This window comes from Passer domesticus, unplaced genomic scaffold, assembly GCF_036417665.1.
Source record: "Passer domesticus isolate bPasDom1 unplaced genomic scaffold, bPasDom1.hap1 HAP1_SCAFFOLD_230, whole genome shotgun sequence".
NCBI classification, from domain to species: domain Eukaryota; kingdom Metazoa; phylum Chordata; class Aves; order Passeriformes; family Passeridae; genus Passer; species Passer domesticus.
In genome coordinates, this window is record NW_026990009.1 from 36,137 (window position 1) to 54,971 (window position 18,835).

The 18,835-nt window shown below is 51.4% G+C and overlaps 1 long non-coding RNA gene across 1 annotated transcript; it reads left to right on the forward strand.

The window, feature by feature from the left end:
* The first annotated feature begins 2,896 nt into the window (after positions 1–2,896).
* On the forward strand, positions 2,897–6,993 carry LOC135292191 (uncharacterized). Its single transcript, XR_010354678.1, has 2 exons — positions 2,897–3,427; positions 4,473–6,993. It is a non-coding gene; the product is annotated as an uncharacterized LOC135292191 (long non-coding RNA).
* The last annotated feature ends 11,842 nt before the right edge of the window (positions 6,994–18,835 follow it).

An 18,835-nucleotide genomic window follows, 5' to 3' on the forward strand; every position in this document is an offset into this window, starting at 1 on the left:
TTTTTCCAGGCTGACTCGTGGCGTTTGGGAGGTTTTTCTGGAGCCCCAATGGCCGGTGACTTGTAGAGATGCACTTGGGCAGAGGGACCTTCAGAGTCAATGTGCTCATCCTTTGTTTTCCTCAAACCAGGATTTCCATTGCCAACCCCCATTGAGGCTGTGAGGAAAATGCCCCAGAACATGCAAGCAGGTGAGGAGGAAGTCAGTGCCCCTTTCCCCTCTCTCCTGCTCCATCTCCCAGCCCAGCAGGGCCCCGGCTGCAGGACAGCCTGGGGGCATCTCCTTGCCCTTGCCTGTGGCCCATGGCAAATGCCATCCTGTCCTTGTCCTTCCTCCCCCAGAGCAGGAGCTGAGCATGGAGAGCAGGGAGGACAAATCCCCGCGGCAGAACCTCGTGGCAGAGGCCGTTTTGAGTGGCTCCACAGCGCAGGAACCCAACGGGGAGGAAAAGCCCTGGAGATCCTGCACGAGGAGGGGCTGCAAACACAGCCCAGGTTGCTCTGAGGAGTAAAGATCCACCCTGTGCCAGGAAGGTGGACAGAGCTTCAGCCAGAGCTTGGAGCTGGTGGTCCATGAGGAGGTTCCTGATGGGGAGAAGCCTCACAGGTGCTTGGAGTGTGGGAAGAGCTTCTGGTGGATCACCAGCCTGATCGTGCACCAGAGAACCCACACTGGGGAACAGCCCTACGAGTGTGGGGAGTGTGGGAAAGGCTTCAGGTGCAGCTCTGAGCTCATCACTCACTAACGCATCCATACCGGGGAGAGGCCCTATGACTGTCCCGAGTGTCAGAAGAGGTTTCAGACCAGCTCCAGTCTCCTCCAGCATCAATGGATTCACACAGAGGAGAGGCCCTTCCACTGCCCAGACTGCAGAAAGGGCTTCAACTGCAACTCAAACTTCACCAGGCACCGGTGCATCCACAGCGGGGAGAGGCCCTACGAGTGTCCCCGGTGTGGGAAGAGCTTTACCCACAGCTCTAACTTGACCAAACACCAACAGAGTCACCAGTAAGGGAAGTCCTGCAAGTGCCCTGAGTGTGGGAAGAGCCTCGTGTGCTGCTCCAGCTTCATCCCCCATTGGAGAACCCGCATTGGGAAGAGACCTGCTGATCCATGTTCCCTGTGATCCATGGTGGGAAGACACTTGCCACTTTTCCTGCCCCTGCTAGTGACCTGATGTAGGATTGAAGAACAAGAGGGTCTGGCCAGAGCCGTGTCATTACATTCACTCCCACCTCAGGTCATTGCCAGGGGCAGGAAAGGGACTCTCTCTCTCTCCCTGAGGAGAAAGGTGTCCTTTCCAGGCAGGAGAAAATACGTGGCCAGGAAGAGCCACTCAGTGGTGATGTTGTAGTTTTCCCTGTAAATAGTTTTTCTTATCCCTTCTGTTATCAATATTGCTTTTGTTCCTCTTTATTCCTTATTTCATTGCTGTTCCCAGTAAATTGTTCTTATCCCAGCCTGGGATCTTTGCCTTTTGTTCTTTCCATGGGAGGCGGGAGGGCAGCGAGCAGCAGCGCGGTTTTAGAGGGAGCAGGAAATTGGGGAATCCCATTCCTGAACCCCGGCCCATGGAAACCGAGCGTCCCAGCTGGTCCCAGCCCTGGTCGCCATGGCAACAGCCTTGGGAGCGGGTCCCTGGCTGGGGCTGTGGGAAACTCTTCCCTCTGGTGCCCAGGGACAGGACTGGAGGGAACGGCTGCAGCTGAGTCGGGGCAGGCTCAGGCTGGATCTCAGGAAAAGGTTTTTGCCCAGAGGCTGCTGGGGCAGTGCCCAGGCTCCCCAGGGAAGGCTCCCAGCTCCAGGGCTCTCTGAGCTCCAGCAGCGTTTGGCCAGCGCTGCCAGGCCCAGGCTGGCATTGTTGGGGTGTCCTGTGCAGGGCCAGCAGTTGGACTCCAGGATCCTGATGGGTCCCTCCCAGCTCAGCCAATTCTGTGGATCTGGGATCCCATGAACCTGGGGATGGGGCTGCCAATGGTTGCCATGGCAACGGGCTCTGGCTGCAGGCCTGAGCTGGTGTTCATGGCACCCACCCCTGGCCTGGGGTGTGCATGGAGCTGCCAAGGGACTGAGCATGGCAACAGGGGGCTGGGGATGGTTGCCATGGAAACTGACCATAGCAACAGGGGGCTGGGAATGGTTGCCATGGAAACTGACCATAGCAGCAGGGGGCTGGGGATGGTTGCCTGCTAAGGATCAGATTTGTCACAGGCACTCAGAGGGGCTCCATGGTCACTTTCCAAGAGTCTCCAGGCTGTTCAAGAGCTGGAATGTCACAGGCAGAGACAAGGGCTCAATGGACACCTCCCAGGGGTTTCTGGGGATGGTAAAGAGCTGTGTGCTCAGAGGCAGTCACAGCCATTCCATGGTGACATCCCAGGGCACCTTGGGCTGCAAAGGCACCCATCTGTCACAGGCACTGATGGGGGCTCCATGGTGACATCCCAGGAGTCCCCAGGGTGCCAAAGAGCCGGGATGTCCCAGACACTCACAGGAGTTCCTGTCATGGGCACAGTGGGAGCCTCAGGCAAAAGCTTTATTTCTTTATTGGAGAAACTCCTGCTGAGTCATGAGATGGAGAAATGACACCCAACAGCCACCATGGATCCTCAAATCCCTGCAGGGCCCCTAGGCTTCCAAAATTTATTTTAGTACAGGAGAGTGGGAGTGGCTGGATCCAATCCCAGCCCCAGACTTTGTCAAAGGTGTAAAAGATTGGACAGGTAGAATTGAACCTTAATGCAATTTGTCCCACAGGATTATCGATGGAATGCTAGATAAATTTATATAAATACAGCTCGGATTGATTCTGATCATGATTAGACAGAATGGTTTGTTTACACCACAGATTAAATTTAAAAAAAGAGAGTAATTTACTCCATAGTATAGGATCTGTGGAAGGGGCTAACAGCGGGCCTGTTAGCTAAAGGAGCAAGAAGAAGCTGAGAAGAAAGAAGAAGCTGATAAGGACCTCTCTCCAAGGCTGTAACCAAGGAGACCAAGAGAATTGAGGGACTGAAGAAAGATAAGAACTTCGCAGCTGCATGAAGTATATTTAGAAAGTTAGTTAAGTCACTGTAACTTTTCACCAATGGTGTTATGTTGATTTATTGTATCCAATAGTTAGGGTAGAAGAAGCATAAACAATTAAAAAGTGTATAAAAGGTCAGCCATGTTCGATAATAAACTGTTGCCATCTGAAACTGCTTGTGGTCCCTGCTTTGTGTCGTGACCGCCTCGACAACGACATTTGGTGACCCCGACGTGATACAAGACCCTTAACGAGATACTCGGGATCCTAGCAATTGGCAACCGTGACCCACTGGGACGTAGTGGGGGAGGCGGCGTTGGTGTAGCTGAGAGTGGCCGGTGAAAGCCACAGGGAGGTCCGGACCTGATTTTCTCCTATCAAGACACCTGGAATTAGGTGAGCCACCAACTAGCGATAATGGGAAATAATTTATCTAAAGAGGAAGAAAGTGTTTTGGCTACATGGAAAGTTTTGTTAAGAAATAAGGGAATCTTTACTTCAGACTATGCCCTTCAAAGTTTATTGCTGTGGGCTAAATCACAGGGTTTTGGCACGGACCCTGGTACAGCATTTAGTGTTAAGGCATGGAAAAAAGTCGGGGACAGACTGTGGGAAGTTATCCGAGCGGGAGATAAAAGTGTTGTCGATCTAGCTGTTACCTGGGGATCGCTCTTTGAGGCATTGAAACAATGGAAAACAGAGCAGAAACAAGCAGAGCGGGATGTGGACGAAGAATCGGGGTTGACAATAGAAACTGACGGGGGGGATGAGGCAGACGGGGCCTCTGATGGGGAACTTGCTGAAACCATCCTTGAAGAAGGTGCAGGTGCCATGGAAGTTACCAGGCAGGATGCCAAAACTTCTGGGAAAGCTGCCAAAGCTTCTGGGAGAACTGCCAAAACTTCTGGGCAAACCGCTGTGGCATCTCCTTATCAGACTCCTAAACCTCTGTATCTCACACCTGCGCAGCAGCTCGCGATGGTGCCTGTGTATGATACACCGCTACGCCAGCTAGCTGAACTGTCCTTAGCAGAGAGAGAAACCCAGCCATCTGCCCCCCCGCTTCCCTCTGCTCTAGTCCAGCCATCTGCCCCCCCGCTCCGCTTTCAACTGCATGAACAGTCTGCAAGGTCGTATCCTCCGTTACCTAGCAGTGACAGCGAATCAAGTGACGAGTCACCCGCAGTAACACCTGAGTTGGGGCAAGGAACTCTTGTCAGTTTACCTTTTAATAGCTCTAGCCCTACTGCCCCATGGACTTTGCCTCCATGTCAAGTAACTGTGCTTCCTCGACATCCTCAGGACTTTTGGGAATTTGTTAGAAAAAAAGCAGTTGAAGAAAATAATTGGGACATAATAGAAAGATTAGGTCCTCCAAAAGTACCTCAGGAGAAGAGTGCTGATGTAATTGCTGCCTGTACTAACCCTATGGCTTTTCCAGTTTTTAAAGCAGCTCCTGGAACAAGGCAGGATGACAGTCATCATGTCTTTGCCTAGAGTTGTACAAGATCTCCAGTCGAAGGTAGCTCAATATAGTATTAATTCCTCTGAGGTAATGTAATTAATACGTGTAATCAATAGATACCTCTGTTGGTGTCCAATTGTTTATTTTGAGAGACCATGAAATACCATGTGGAATACTGTGTCAATGGAGTGATAATTGGGAAGATCAACTGCATATTTTGGAATGGATATTTTTGTCTTTCAGATCTCGGAAAACAGCTCCAGGACTTTATGAGCTTTTTGCAGATATTATCATCAAGGGCCGCAGGCGTTGTCATGAAATTTTGGGACACGACCCTGTGACCATTGTGATACCTGTGCAACAGTGGTATTTTGAATGGTGCTTTCAAAATAATCATGAATTACAGTCTGCCTTATCTTGTTTTACAGGCCAAATAAAATATCATTTACCTTCTCATCCAATTTTAAAACTGACCAAGGAGATTCCTTTTGAAGGAAAACAAATTTGTTCTCCTGTTCCAGTGGAAGGTGTAACGGTTTTTACAGATGGGTCCGGGAAAACCGGAAAAGCAGCTGTAGCTTGGAAAAAGGATGACCACTGGGAATATGAGACAATGATTCAGCAGGGATCTCCTCAATTGGTTGAACTCTGTGCTGTTCTTTTGGCTTTCACTTTATTTCCTGATTCTCTAAATATAGTCACTGATTCTATCTATGTTGCCAATTTGGTTAAGCAGTTAGATCAAGCAGTGTTGTATAATATCCAAGAGAAACCATTGTTTACCATGTTAGTGAAGTTATGGACAGTCATTGGTGCTCGAAAACATCCTTACTTTATCATGCATGTTCGCAGCCACACATCGTTACCAGGATTTTTTGTTGAAGGCAATGCCTATGTAGATTCTCTAGTAGCTGCTGCTGCAATCAAAACCATACCTAATGTGTTGCAGCAGGCAATTTTGTCTCATCAATTTTTTCATCAAAGTGCTCGAGCTTTACAGCAGCAATTTAAATTGTCTCCTGGTGAAGCGAGATCAATTCTTTCTTCCTGTCCTGACTGTCACATGACTCATGTCACTCAGTATTATGGTACCAACCCTAGGGGTCTTTCCGCTTTAGAGGAATGGCAGACGGATGTTACGAAAATGCCAGAATTTGGTCACTTTAAGTATGTCCATGTTACGGTTGATACCTTTTCTCATGCAATGATTGCTTCAGCATTCACAGGAGAAAAAACTCGTGATGCTATTCGTCATTTTTATCACGCCTTTTCTGTTCTAGGTGTTCCATGTCACATAAAAACAGATAATGGCCCAGCATATGTTTCGCAGAAAATGCAAGCATTCTTTCGTGCTTGGGGCATTGAACATTCAACAGGTATTCCACATGTCCCCACAGGCCAAGCAATTATAGAAAGAGCTCACGGTCTTCTTAAACGTCAGGTTCAAAAACAAAAAGGGGGAATGCAACAGGAATCACCTCAAGTGAGATTAGATAAAGCTGTTTATGTGTTAAACTTCTTGCGTCCCCTACCTGACTCACAGTTATCTCCAATTTTTTACCATTTTTCTTCTTTGAATGCTAAGCAACCAGATCTTCGTAGAAATGTTAAGGTATGGGTCAAGGATTTAATTACTGGCATGTGGTCTGGCCCAGTGGAATTAATAACCTGGGGAAGAGGTTATGCTTGTGTTTTAACAGATAATGGTCCTCGATGGGTTCCTGCTCGCTGTGTCAAACCTTATCTGGAGCGAGCAGGCAGGGACAAGACGGATGGCTCCGCAGCTGAAGCAGAACGTGCGGATAACACTGGCTAAGGCTATATCTAGATATATAAATCAGGATATGTATTTCATTGCTCTTCATGTGCTTTCATAGTAATTAAAGGGTGTAGTTTTGGTTTAGGCTGACCGAGACAATGCAGGGTTTTGGAACCTTTGTTCTAGTATTCCTGCAGCTCCTTTTGAGCACTTTGGGGTGGTTATAGTTCACGGCTTTATGGGATAGTTAGGAAATTTTAAAGCACCTATAGATGGATGAAAGACAGGAATGATTGTATTAAGAATGGGAATGTTGATTTTGTTGATGGTTGTGATTGTTGTTTTGTGTTTCCCCTCTCTGCTTGGATTTTTGCAAAGGGCCCTGCAAAAATCCATAGCAGCTGTGTTTAAAAACAAAAAGGGGGAATTGTGGAAGGGGCTAACAGCGGGCCTGTTAGCTAAAGGAGCAAGAAGAAGCTGAGAAGAAAGAAGAAGCTGATAAGGACCTCTCTCCAAGGCTGTAACCAAGGAGACCAAGAGAATTGAGGGACTGAAGAAAGATAAGAACTTCGCAGCTGCATGAAGTATATTTAGAAAGTTAGTTAAGTCACTGTAACTTTTCACCAATGGTGTTATGTTGATTTATTGTATCCAATAGTTAGGGTAGAAGAAGCATAAACAATTAAAAAGTGTATAAAAGGTCAGCCATGTTCGATAATAAACTGTTGCCATCTGAAACTGCTTGTGGTCCCTGCTTTGTGTCGTGACCGCCTCGACAACGACAGGAGCTATAACAATTATTAGAATATAGTGATCTAGGAAGCAATTTTGATGTCACCTGAGCCTTGCTGGAGTTGTTGGAGCCCATGGCAGTTCCTCCTGCTCCAGCAGGAACTGCTTTCCTGTGCCAGGAGCAGGGCAGGTCCCGCTGCAGGAAAAGCCCCAGGCCAGCCCCAGCACAGGGAAGGGCTCGGGCACAAGGGCAGAGTGCCGTGCTGGGAGCTGGGCCAGGCAGAGCCTGAGGCACCAAAGGCACCTTGGCAGCAGCAGCTGCTTGCAGGGCATGGCCAGAAGCCTCCCTTGGCAGCTCGGCCTGGTGGCCAGCACTGCAGAGCTGCTGCCTCAGGGCTCATTTCTGCCTGGGCTCTGAAAAGCCACTTCTGCTCCAGGAGCCTGCCTGGGAAGCCATTGGCCCCAGCACCTTGGGGACAAGATATGAATGACAAAACTCTTCATGCCAGCAGAGACAAGGCAGGGGCAGAGGAAAGGGCAGAGCCAGGCCCAGGGGACAGGGCTGCCATGGTGATGGCTGTGAGGTCACTGCCCCTGCAGCAGCCTGGCTGCCCTCAGCAGACATTCTGGCCAGAAGCTTTGTGAGGGCACCCAGCACATCAGAGAACCCACACAACAGGAATTCTGTGCTTGGGGATGAGAGGGTTTCACTGGGTCAGGTTGCACAAAGCTCCTGCTTTTGGATAATTCCTGAGACGGGGAATCCAATTCTGTGGAAGAATGCAGTTGCAGTTTTGTGCCACTCTCATCATTGTAAAATGTTTCCTCCTTCTAACAAATGTAAATCCACCCTCATTCAGTTGGAAGATATTGAGCCTTGTTCTGTCATTGCAAGATTTGGGTGAAAATAATTTCCACCACTATTCTTGTATTTTCACAGACCTTGGAGAGGACCCAAAAATCTCCCAAGATGGGATTTGGAGGCCTCATCACATAACCAGCAGGAGGAGGCTGCAGACTCTGGGCTCAGTGGTGTGGAGACTGAGGACAGAACAGGAGTAGTCCGGGAGGGAGTGAAGGGTGGTTTCAGAGAGGCTGGAGCTTTTCTTCATAGTGGGAATGAGCCTGAAGAAATAATTGTGCTAAGGGCAGCTGGGGAGGCCCAGACTGGACACCAGGAGAAAAGCATTTCCCTGCCAGGGCAGGACTATGGTGCAACACATCACCCAGAAAAAGCCTGGAGCAGCCCAAGGCTTTGTGTGGGCAGGCAGAGGCAGGCAGGAGGCAGAGCTGTCAGCAAAGGAAGGGGCCAGCCAGGTGGGGCAGCCGGGGGATGAGGACAGCCTGCAGGGACAGAGGCACAGGATTGCTCAGCATCAGAAACACCTTTGCCTTGCTTGTCCCCACCTGTCATCACTGCCTCCAGTGTTTTGCTTTATGTGGAGCTTGGGGACACTTTCTCAGTCCTGTCCCTCAGAAGGATCGGTTTAAAGTATGAGAAACGTCTGTATTTCACTCTCTTTTTGAGTTCCTGAAAAGTTCTCTGAGCACACTCTGAGGGACTGAGTCTGATGCAAAGAGCACCCAATCCCCAGAGGTTGATTAAAGTCCTGGTGCTGTGTCTGTGCTGCTGAGCTGGGCCGGGCTCCTGGCCCAGGGGCAGCTCCTGGCAAGGGCAGCACTGCAGAGAGACAGCTCTGGCCAGGAGCAGCTCCTGGGCACAGCCCAGCAGGGCTGGGGCACTGCCAGGGCAGCTCAGGGACACCAGCAGGGCACAGACAGAGCTGACAGGGCTCAGCAGTGGCAGGGGCTGGGAGATGTCCCAGAGGGGGCTGTGTCACAGCAGCACCTCTGTGGCTGTGTCATGGAGGCACAGAGCAGCTGTGATGTCAGCAAGGGGCTGTGTGACAGCAGAGAGTGAGCTGTGTGAGGTCACAGATTGGGCTATGACATCACAGAGTTTGTTGTGTGAGGTCACTGGGCAGCCACAGCATCATAGAGGGGATTGTGTGACATCACAGAGCAGGCTGTGACATCATGACGTGGCTGTATGACATCATAGAGCAGGCTGTGATGTCAAAGTGTGTGCTGTGACATTACAGAGTGGCAGTATGACATCACAGAGAGGGTTTTGTGACATCACTGAGGGTGTTGTGACATCACTGACGGTCTTGTGACATCACAGAGCTGTCTGTTATGTCACAGAGTGGGATTGGAGGCCATGGAGCAGAGTCTGCCATCATGGAGGGTGGCCCTCTGACATCAGAGAGTGGGTTGTGACAGCACTGGGTGATGGAGCAACATCATAGAGCCAGGTGTGACATCACAGGGTAACTTTGTGACATCACCAAATCTTCTGTGACATCACAGAGCAGCTTTATGATATCAGAAACTGATATTCCAGCACTGGCCCTGTGATATCATGAAAGGGCTTTGTGACATCGCAGAGCAGGCTGTGACATCACAGAGCAGTTGTATGTGTCACCACTGAGTTGCCTGTGACATCATAGAGTAGGCTCTGTGACATCATAGGCTGTGACATCATAGAATGGGTTCTGCCAGCACAGTGTATCTGTGTGACATCACAGAGGGGATGTGAGATCCCAGAATGGCTGTGTGACATCCCAGGGTAGGTTGTGTAATATCATAATGAGGGCTGTGTCATCACAAAGGGGTTGTGTGACATCACAGGGGCTGTGTGAGGTCACTGGGGAGGTCACTCTGCTCCAACCCCCCTCACAGCTCCCCCAGAGCAGTCCAACCCTGCTCATGCACAGCGCGGTCCCCTGTCCCCCCGGGTCCCCCCGCCCCCGGCGCCGCAGCCTCCCCCAGAGGATGTTCCACGAGATCGACCCCAGAGCCTGGCACGGGGACGGGGGGCTGGGGCTGTGGGGGTGGGACAGGGGCACAGGGACCCCCCAGCAGTGTCCCTGTGTTCCCCAGGGCCAGAGCCTGGGCCAGGGCTCCTTCACCCTGTCACAAATGAGGGCTTGAGAGCACTGAAAAAATCCCCAGCAAGGGATCAGCAAAAACCAGATTTAATATTAAGGGACAGCACCACAAAGTTCCTTGGCAAGAGTCACTCTGCTCCTGGCTGGACACTTCAGGCACACCGGGGGAGCAAAGCAACAACAAAACCAAACCAAATCCAGCCAATCAAACCAGAAATGAACCAAGAAATATGTGTGTGTGTGACACAAGGACAGTGATGGCAAGGATAAAAGGAATATGGCCTAAAAGCTGAACAGAGCTCAAAGGTAACATTTCTTAACTTACACCTTAACCTTTCCTTCTACCGTAAACGTACATTTTAGCAAAAGAACAACACTTAACAGTGTTTAACCTAATTTATAACATATGATACAGCAATATAAGAGATTAATAACGCTTAACAATATTTAATTTAGCTAATAACTTATATTAAGCATAACAACTTAGCAAAAGAACAACTGTTAGCAGTATTTCACTCAGCTTAGACCTTGTGACTTAACCTCACCTACAGGCCTGACTGACTCAGCTATGCAAGGCACTCCAACGCCTCAGAGAGCAGCATTTCTGCCACATTTCCCCAGCACAGGCACTCCTGTGTGCACACAGACACAAAGAGTCAGTGCAAGGCACCTGTGAGAAATTCCCCTGAGGGCAGGAAATGCTCCCTGTGGATGCTTTGGCATCTCCCCAGCGGGTGAAGGGTTGAGCCTGGAGGAGTGCGGGGATCGGCCCAGGCTCCCTCGTTGTTCAGGATCCCCGAGTGCAGCAAACGGGAGAGTTCCCGGCTGGGAGAGGCCTCACTCAGAGGGAGTCGCTGGCCCAGGAGAGCTCCAAGGGGCTCCTTTTGCAGCGCTGTTTGTAGGGCCCCAAGAGAGGGGCTGCAGTCACAGCAATGGTTCATCCTGGCCGCACTTGGCATCAACAGCTTTCTTTGGCACTGTGAGAACAGGGATGCTGTGCCACTGAGGGAACAAAACCAGTTCCCAGGGCTGCTCCTACAGAAACCAGGAGCCGGTTGGGCAGCAGCAGTGCCTGGAGCAGACAGTGTTTGTGCTGAGCTGCAGAGGAGCTGAGCCCAGGGGCTGTTGGCCAAGGCCGAGGCCCAAGGAGCATTTCTGAGCTGGCAGGGCGGCCTGAGAAGGGGAGGGGGGAATGCAGCAGCACAGGGCCCATGGAACCAAGGGACCATAGTGACACTGTGAGACCCTATAGTGCCAAAGGTCCATTGTGACATTGCAAGGCCTCATGACACAATGGAGAGACCATTAAGAGACTTCACAGCCTCATGGAACCAAGGGGCCATTGTGACACACAATGGAGTCAGGGGATCATGGGGACCATTGTGACACTATGAGGGCCCATGAAATAAGCAAAGCATTGTGACTCTGAGAGGCCTCATGGAACCAGTGAGACCATTGTGATCCTGGGGGTCCCCACAGAACCAAGAGGACCATTGTGATCTTGTGGGGCCTTGTGAAAGCAAGAGGCCTTTGTGACACTGCAGGGCTGCATGGAGCCAAAGGTTCATTGTGACATTGTGGGGCCTGGTGTCATCAGTGGTCCATTGTGACACTGTGGAGCCAAAGGAGACCATTGTGACACTGCAAAACCCCGTGGTCCAAAGGTCCATTGTAACACTGCAGTCTCATGGAATAGAGGAGTCACGTGTCATTGTGGGGCCTGGGGAACCACAGAGACCACAGTGACACTGCAAGGCCTTATGGAATTGTTGGGACCATTGTGACATTCGGGGCCTTCTGCAACCCAGGAGCCATTGTGACATTGTGTGACCCCATTGAACCAAAGCACCATTGTAACACTGCAGGACCCCCTGGAATCAAATCACCATTAGGACACTGTGGGGCCCTGTGGAACCAAGGGGACCATGGTGATACTGCAGGGCCTCTTAAAACCCTGGCAACACAGAAGAGGTCTGGCTGGTTTGGCCTCCCATGGACTGCCTGACTGGTCCAACTGACCATGGCATGTTGAAGGCCTCTTCTCTTCTGCTGTTGAAACACTTGTGCTCCATACTTTCTTTCATATGGAAAAGATCTGTCCTTCTCCTGCAGGCATCCATGGCCAGAACTGGGATTTCATCTCCAGATTTCCTTATATCTAGGGATTATTCCCATAGGAATATTGCCAGGACAAGACTGGCTGACAACGGTTTCACGAGGGTCACCTCTCATCAGTCCCCAAATCTCTGGGGAAGGCTCCATGCTTTCCTTCTTGTGGAAAGAACTGCCCTGCTTCTCCAGGCACCCATGGCTGAGATTGGGCTTCCACCTCCAAAATTCCCTACATCCAAAGACTGCTCCCAGACAAAATCTGCCATTGCTGACAAGTCTGGCTGGCCTAGTGAGACTCTCACCTGCCTTCCAAACACTGGGACTCTGTGCTTTCCTTCCTATGGAAAAGAGCTGTCCTTCCTTTCCAGGTGCCCATGGCCAGAACTGGGATTTCACCTCCAACATTGCATCCTGTGACAGACTGCAGGAGATTGTTGGCTCAAAACATTTCATGTGTCGGGGAGGAATGGGCAGATCCAGCCTTGCCCTGCCCTGGAGCACTGCCCTGCCCTGGAACCCCAATCCCTCCAGAGCCTCTCTCCCAGCCCAGCAGTGTCTGCCAGTCCCTGGCACAGCACAGGCAATGCTCCACAGCCACCTCTGCAGCCCCAGCCCAGCTCCTGAGTGACCAAATGAGCCCAAGTCCCACCTGGGGAAGGGCCCAGCAAGACCAAGGGGTATTGAAGGCTGACCACAAGGCAAACACACATCTTGACCCTACCTCCTCTTGGCATTTCCATCTGAACTGCTAGAGTCCAGGAGTTGGTAGCTCTGTCTGTGCTTCTATAAATCTTATTTTTCTTTCTCTCTTTCTGTGTCTACTTCTTCTATTTTTGTCCTCTTGCAAACTCTGACTAGCTTTAAATTGAACAGGTTTAGAGTTTGTGAAGTCAAACAGGGCAAGTTATTGCTTTGAGAAGTGTTTTTTGGTGATTGAATGATGCATTAAACATTTTGACTAAATTTCTCTGATTTTCTAAAGTTGTCAGTAAAGGATGTTTTGTTGTTTTGAGCTTCTCAGAATCTCTTGTTGGTATTGTTCCCGTGCACCCAACTCAGAGTACACAAACAACTGTAATTCCTTTTGAATGTCTCCTTGAGAGAGTTTTTAGTGGATGGGGGTCAGGGCCTTTTCAATCCTGCTTGGCACAGCCCTGGCAGGGCTTTCCCAGCCACATTCCACACTCCATTGCCCAGCTGGAGCCGCTGGTGCCTCTGAGTTCTGCTGGCCCAGCCCCAGGGATGCTCTCCTTGTCTGCCCATTCCCCCACGGTCTCTGGGCAGGGATGGCCTCAGTGGGGGCTGCTGACATCCTCAGCACCTTGGAGGCTGCTGCTGGATTTCACTGCTGCAGAGGCTTGTTCAGCCTTCAGCTCTTCAGTGCAGGAATTCAGTGTCCCAGGGCTCATTAACTTTCAGAACACATTAATTAGTCAAGGCTCTGGGAATAATTTGATTTAAGTGTTCCAATAATGTTTGGTTAATTAAATGCATTTCAGGAGTGTGTTCAAACTGAATATATTCTATTTAAAAAGATAGTCAGAAAACAATTTGTAGGTGCTGTTTAGGATTTTTTTCCTGTTAATACATTGATATGTGCTATCTCCAATTGACACTGAATCCAAGTACCTCCTCATGCAGTTTGAATAGATATGAAAATCAAGACCCTTCATGGCTGACAATCAATCAGACTCTGTCCCTACCCCCACCCCACCATTTCCCCCATCCAAGCCCTGGCACTCAGAGCAGCCTTGTGCCAATCTGAGCTCTCTCCAGCCCAGACTGGACCTGCAGCTTTCAGCTCCTTGGTGCCAATTCCCACCTGCTTTCCTAGGAGAAGGAGCTGCCCGAGACACAGAGGGATGTTCATTTATTGTCAGCCAATAGAAGGCACAACTCCATTAAATGCAAAAGTCATTCCTCTGCTGGGTATTAAGTCCACTTTCCATAGCAGACAGTCTCAGAGCAATGGAAAACATCTTCTGTGCCCAGCACCAATCCCAAGGTCCCCCCATTCCCTCCCTGCCCTGATTCTGCCCAGATTTGCTCTTTGCACACACAAGTCACACACTGAAGTCAGGAGCTCCCTCCATGCCCAGAGGGAAGAAAAGAGAGAAAGGGGATGAAGAGCTCTCCTGTGCAGAGCCAAGGTCCAAGTGCAGCCACTGCAGTGGGAACCACAACTCATCAGGTTTGTGTCCTTTGGAGTCAGGGCCTGGTGACACTCAGAGGCACAGAAGGGTTTCTGCCAACAAACACGAGTTGAACATGATGCTGTTTAATAATGATCACAGCTCTTCTTTCAGCTCTCTGGGATGATCCAGCAACATCTGACATCGCCACCACCCCCCAGAGATTTCTGTACAGGAACAGTTTTGGACAAAGAAATAAGAACAGGTTATTCTAGGATAGATACAAATGAAATTAAGATGTTGACTAACATGATATTTATTTTAACTTCAGAGAGATTGGGCAACTCCCTGAAGCTCAAAGCATGAAACCAGTCAGTTGAGAGGCACTTGAATGATCAGAAAGCATCTGAAGGAGGAAATCTGGGAGCAATCGAAAGGACATAGATCCAGCTGCTCTAGTGAAGCGATGACCTTAGACATGGCCATTTAAACAGCAGAGCTGGAAACGTCTGAAGGATGAGGGAGAGAATATTGATGACAGCAGTAGAAGACAAGATCGGTATTTCTCGTCCTGCCATCAGTACACCTCCAGGAAATTCCTGTTCCTTGTGGGAAAACATTTTTCAAAAATACTGAAGTGACTCAGATTTAAAAAAAAAAAAAGTGCTTATATATTATTAAATGTTCAAGTATTAAAAGCTGTGCCCCTTTCCAGGCAGCCATCAGTTGTGTGCCCATGAACAGGCAGTGCCACTTGTGCCCTGAGGTGCCCAGCTGGGATTGGATCTCTCCGAGAGCACCTGAGGGAGAGCAGAGCACCTTGCAAGCTGCAGGTCCCTGCCAGCCCCGCAGGGCTCCTGTCCCATCAACATCTGCTCTGCTCCAGTGTGAAACAGAGCCCAGCATGGTGCTGGGATCATCAGAGAGCTGAGGTGTGTGCTGGAATTCCATGCTCTCCCCATCCCGCAGCAGCCCTGCATTTCCCCCCTGCAGCCTTGGTCTCCAGCACAGCCATGGAGGCTCTTTGGGCTCCTGACTGTTCCTGCAGCCCCCAAGGGCAGCTGAGCTCTGCCTGTGGCACAGTCAGCCCTGGCCAGCGCAGGCCATGCTCAGCAATTGCTTGTGTGTACCTGGCCTTGCTGTCAGCCCCGGCAGCGGCTGCGTGGCCCCTTGGTGGCCCTGTGCTGGCCCAGCCATGGTGGCCCAGTCCCTGTGCAGGCCCAGCCCAGGCCAGGAGCATTGCGGCTGGGAACGGCCCCTGTGCCGTGGTGCCCACAGCAGCCTTGGGGCTCTGTGCCCCATGGCCTCCCTGCTGGGCAGCCTCTGCCAGCTCCTGCACAGCCCCTGGCACCTGTGGGCCTGCACAGACAGCCCTGCCCCGGGCTCTGCCGGCCTCTGGGCCAGCAGAGAGGCCGGCCAGGGCTGGCCATGGCCGGGAACAGGCCCAGAGCCCCGCAGGAGGATGGAGCTGGGCCACAGCCAAACTCAGCCCAGGGCAAAGCTGGGCTCAGCAGCCAGGGCTGCCAAGGGCTGGGCACAGAGGCTGGCACTGACAAATGTCCTGGGCCCCCTCCCTGCTCTGTCCATGCCCCCAAGGGCACAGAGCAGCCTCCTCTCTGGGGCACTTGCCTGTTTTCAATGCCTTGCACAGGTGCTGGCCCTGCCCCACAAGGCCTGGCCTGAGTCCCGCCCCTGCACGCTCAGCCAGGCTGAGATGGACACTGATGGTTTCTGGGGCAGGCTCTCTGAGCCCAGCCCAGCTCCCTGCAAGCTCTGCCAGCTGCCCTGAGCTCTGGGCAGCACCAAGGGCCTCTCCCCAGCCCAGCCCAGCCGGCTCTGGCCCCACAGCTCTGCTCAGGCCAGGCTGCTCTGGCCACTGACCCCACGGCCTCAGCCCCTGCGAAGGGCACAGCAACAGCTGCAGCTCACACAGGACTCAGCCCCAGCCATGGCGGAAGGTGCTGGGCCAAGGCCAAAGGAGGCTCCCTGGCTGCCCTGCTCCCCTCTGGCTCAGGTGTTGAGAGCTCTGCAGCCCCTGCTGCCATCCCATGTGCCCAGGGCAGCACAAGAGCCCCGGCCTTGGGGCCCTCAAGAGCTGCTCCGGCTCCAGGCCCAGGGCCCATCCCAAAGCTGGGGCAGCCACAAAGCTGTGCCCATTGCTGTTCATTGCTGCTCTGATGGAGATGGATCCTCAGCCACTTGGAGGTTGCTGATGAATTTCACCACTCCAGAGACCTTTTCTTTCTTGAGCTTTTCAGTTGAGAAATTCAGTGAGAAAGGCTCATAAACATTTGTTCAAAACACGCAAACAAGACAAGCCTGTGGGAGTAATATAAGTTTTCAATTCTTTCATAGCTTATTAGATAGATTTCAGAAGTGTATTCAAAGTGAATATGCTATATTGAAATCAATGAAGAGAGAACTGGTTTTTCCTCCTTTCTTTTCCTGTTTATAGATTGATGTCAGCAATCCCCAATTGATATAGACCCCCAGCACTTCATAATACAGTCTAAATACAGATGAAAATCAAGGTCCTTTATGGCTAACAATCAATCAGACTTTGTCCCTGCACCCTCCCCACCATTTCCCTCATCCACCCTCTGTCACTCAGAGCAGCAGTGGGATGGCGTCTCATCCAGGGGTGTCCCCAGGGCTCAGGACTGGGGCCAGGCCAGTGAAATCTCTTTACTGCTGATCTGGATGAGGCCATCGAGGGCATCCTCAGTCAGTTCCCAGGTGAGCCCAAGCTGGGTGGGAGTGTGGCTGTGCTGGAGGGCAGGAAGATCTGCAGAGGGATCTGGGCAGGCTGGAGCCATGGGCCCAGGACAATGGGATGAGGTTCACCAAGGCCAAGGACCTACTCCTGACCTGGGCTCACAACCACCTCAAATCCCTGGCTGTGCCCTGCCCCTGATCCCCACAGCCTGTCCTCTTTCCTTCATCCCTGCATTGCAAGGGACTTTCTGGGACAAGGGAGCTCTGCTCTGGCTGTGGAGGGAGGTGCAATGCCGCCACTGGAATGGGAACCACAACTCATCAGGTTTGTGTCCTTTGGGTGTCAGGAACTGGGGAGACTCAGAGGCACAGAATGTTTCTCTTCATGGCCAACAGACCATGGTTGAACAGGGCACAATTTAATAACAATCACACTCTTCCCTGAGCTATGTGCAACATCCCAGCAGTGTCTGATGAGTCCACCATCCACAAGTGATTTCCATACTAGAATTAATTTCAGAAAAACGTGTTTCTGTGATAGATATAAACACAATTAGGTTCTTGTATCAGGATGCTCCCACCAGGCCCCCTGGTGAAGAGCCTGGCTCTGTGTTCTCCATCACCTCCTGGCTGGCACTGCTCTGGGCTGGGATGAGGAGCCCCTCAGCCTTCCCTGCTCTGGGCTGGACAAGCCCAGCTCCCTCAGCCTCTGCTCACAGCCCAAGGGCTCCTGCCCCACCTTGGAGGCCCTTCCCTAACCCTGCTGCAGATGCCAGACATCCTTCCTGCACTGGGGAACCCAAACCAGGCTGCAGTGACCTGGATCATTCACGGTCTTGATGTCCTGGTCACACAGCCCTCGCCTCTTGTCTCCATGTCAGGCTCTGGGCTGGATCCTGTGGAACATCCTTTGCTGGAGGCTGTGGCTCCAGGTGGACCGGGGGGATACCGAGGGACAGGGACCCTGCTGGGCATGAACAGCCTTGGACTTGTTGAGAGAAACTGTGAGGGGAGCTGAGGCAGAGTGAGTAACCCGGTGACCTCACACAGCCCTCCTGGGATGTCACACAGCCCCTCTGGGATGTCACAGGCAGCTCTGTGATGTCATAGTCTGCTCTGTGATGTCACAGCTCATGTGCTCATGTGACACACCTGGACTGTGATATCATAGTCTGCTCTGTGAGGTCACAACCCCTTCTCTAATGTCACACAGATGGTCTCTGATGTCACAGCCAGCTCTGTGATGTCACAGAAGTGGCCTGTTATCGTCATAGCTTCTCAATGACCTCACATACCCCAGTCTGCGATGTCGTATCCCACTCTGTGACCTCATGTTGCCAGACGATCAGTTGTCTACACCAGGTGAGCTCACATCTGTAGCTTGTTCCCCAAAACCCCAGGCCTATGGAAATCACTCAATGCCCATTGTGTGAGGAGGGGAACTGGAAATTCACCAGCCTCAGTGTCCTGCCAGCTCAGCCAGGCCCACTGGAACATTGGGGTCCACGACCACCAGGGACCACCAGAGAGACCCCCAGGACAGAAGAACGCATGGGTAAAGGGGAGGAGAAGTATGTCAATGATTTTGGGGAAATGATTACCGTATGTGTGTTTAGTCCAGGACAATCAATGAATATGTGTGCAAAATACAGAATATAGACAGAAACTATCCTGTACTCAGCCTGCATGGCTTTGGGAGGAGCTCTCCCCCGTGCATCCGCCTGAATAAAGAATGCTGCTTCTTAATGCTGCATTGGGGTTAAGGGGTTTTCTGTTTTACCAAATGTTGGTAACACTCCCACTGCCAAGGAAAGCTCTGTCTCCTGCTGTTCACAAACAGAGAAGGGCTGGTGGCAGATGGGGTGGTCAGAGGCTGCCTGGGGCACAGTGAGCATGAAATAATCAAATTTTCAATGTTCTGTGAAAGGAGGGGCAGCA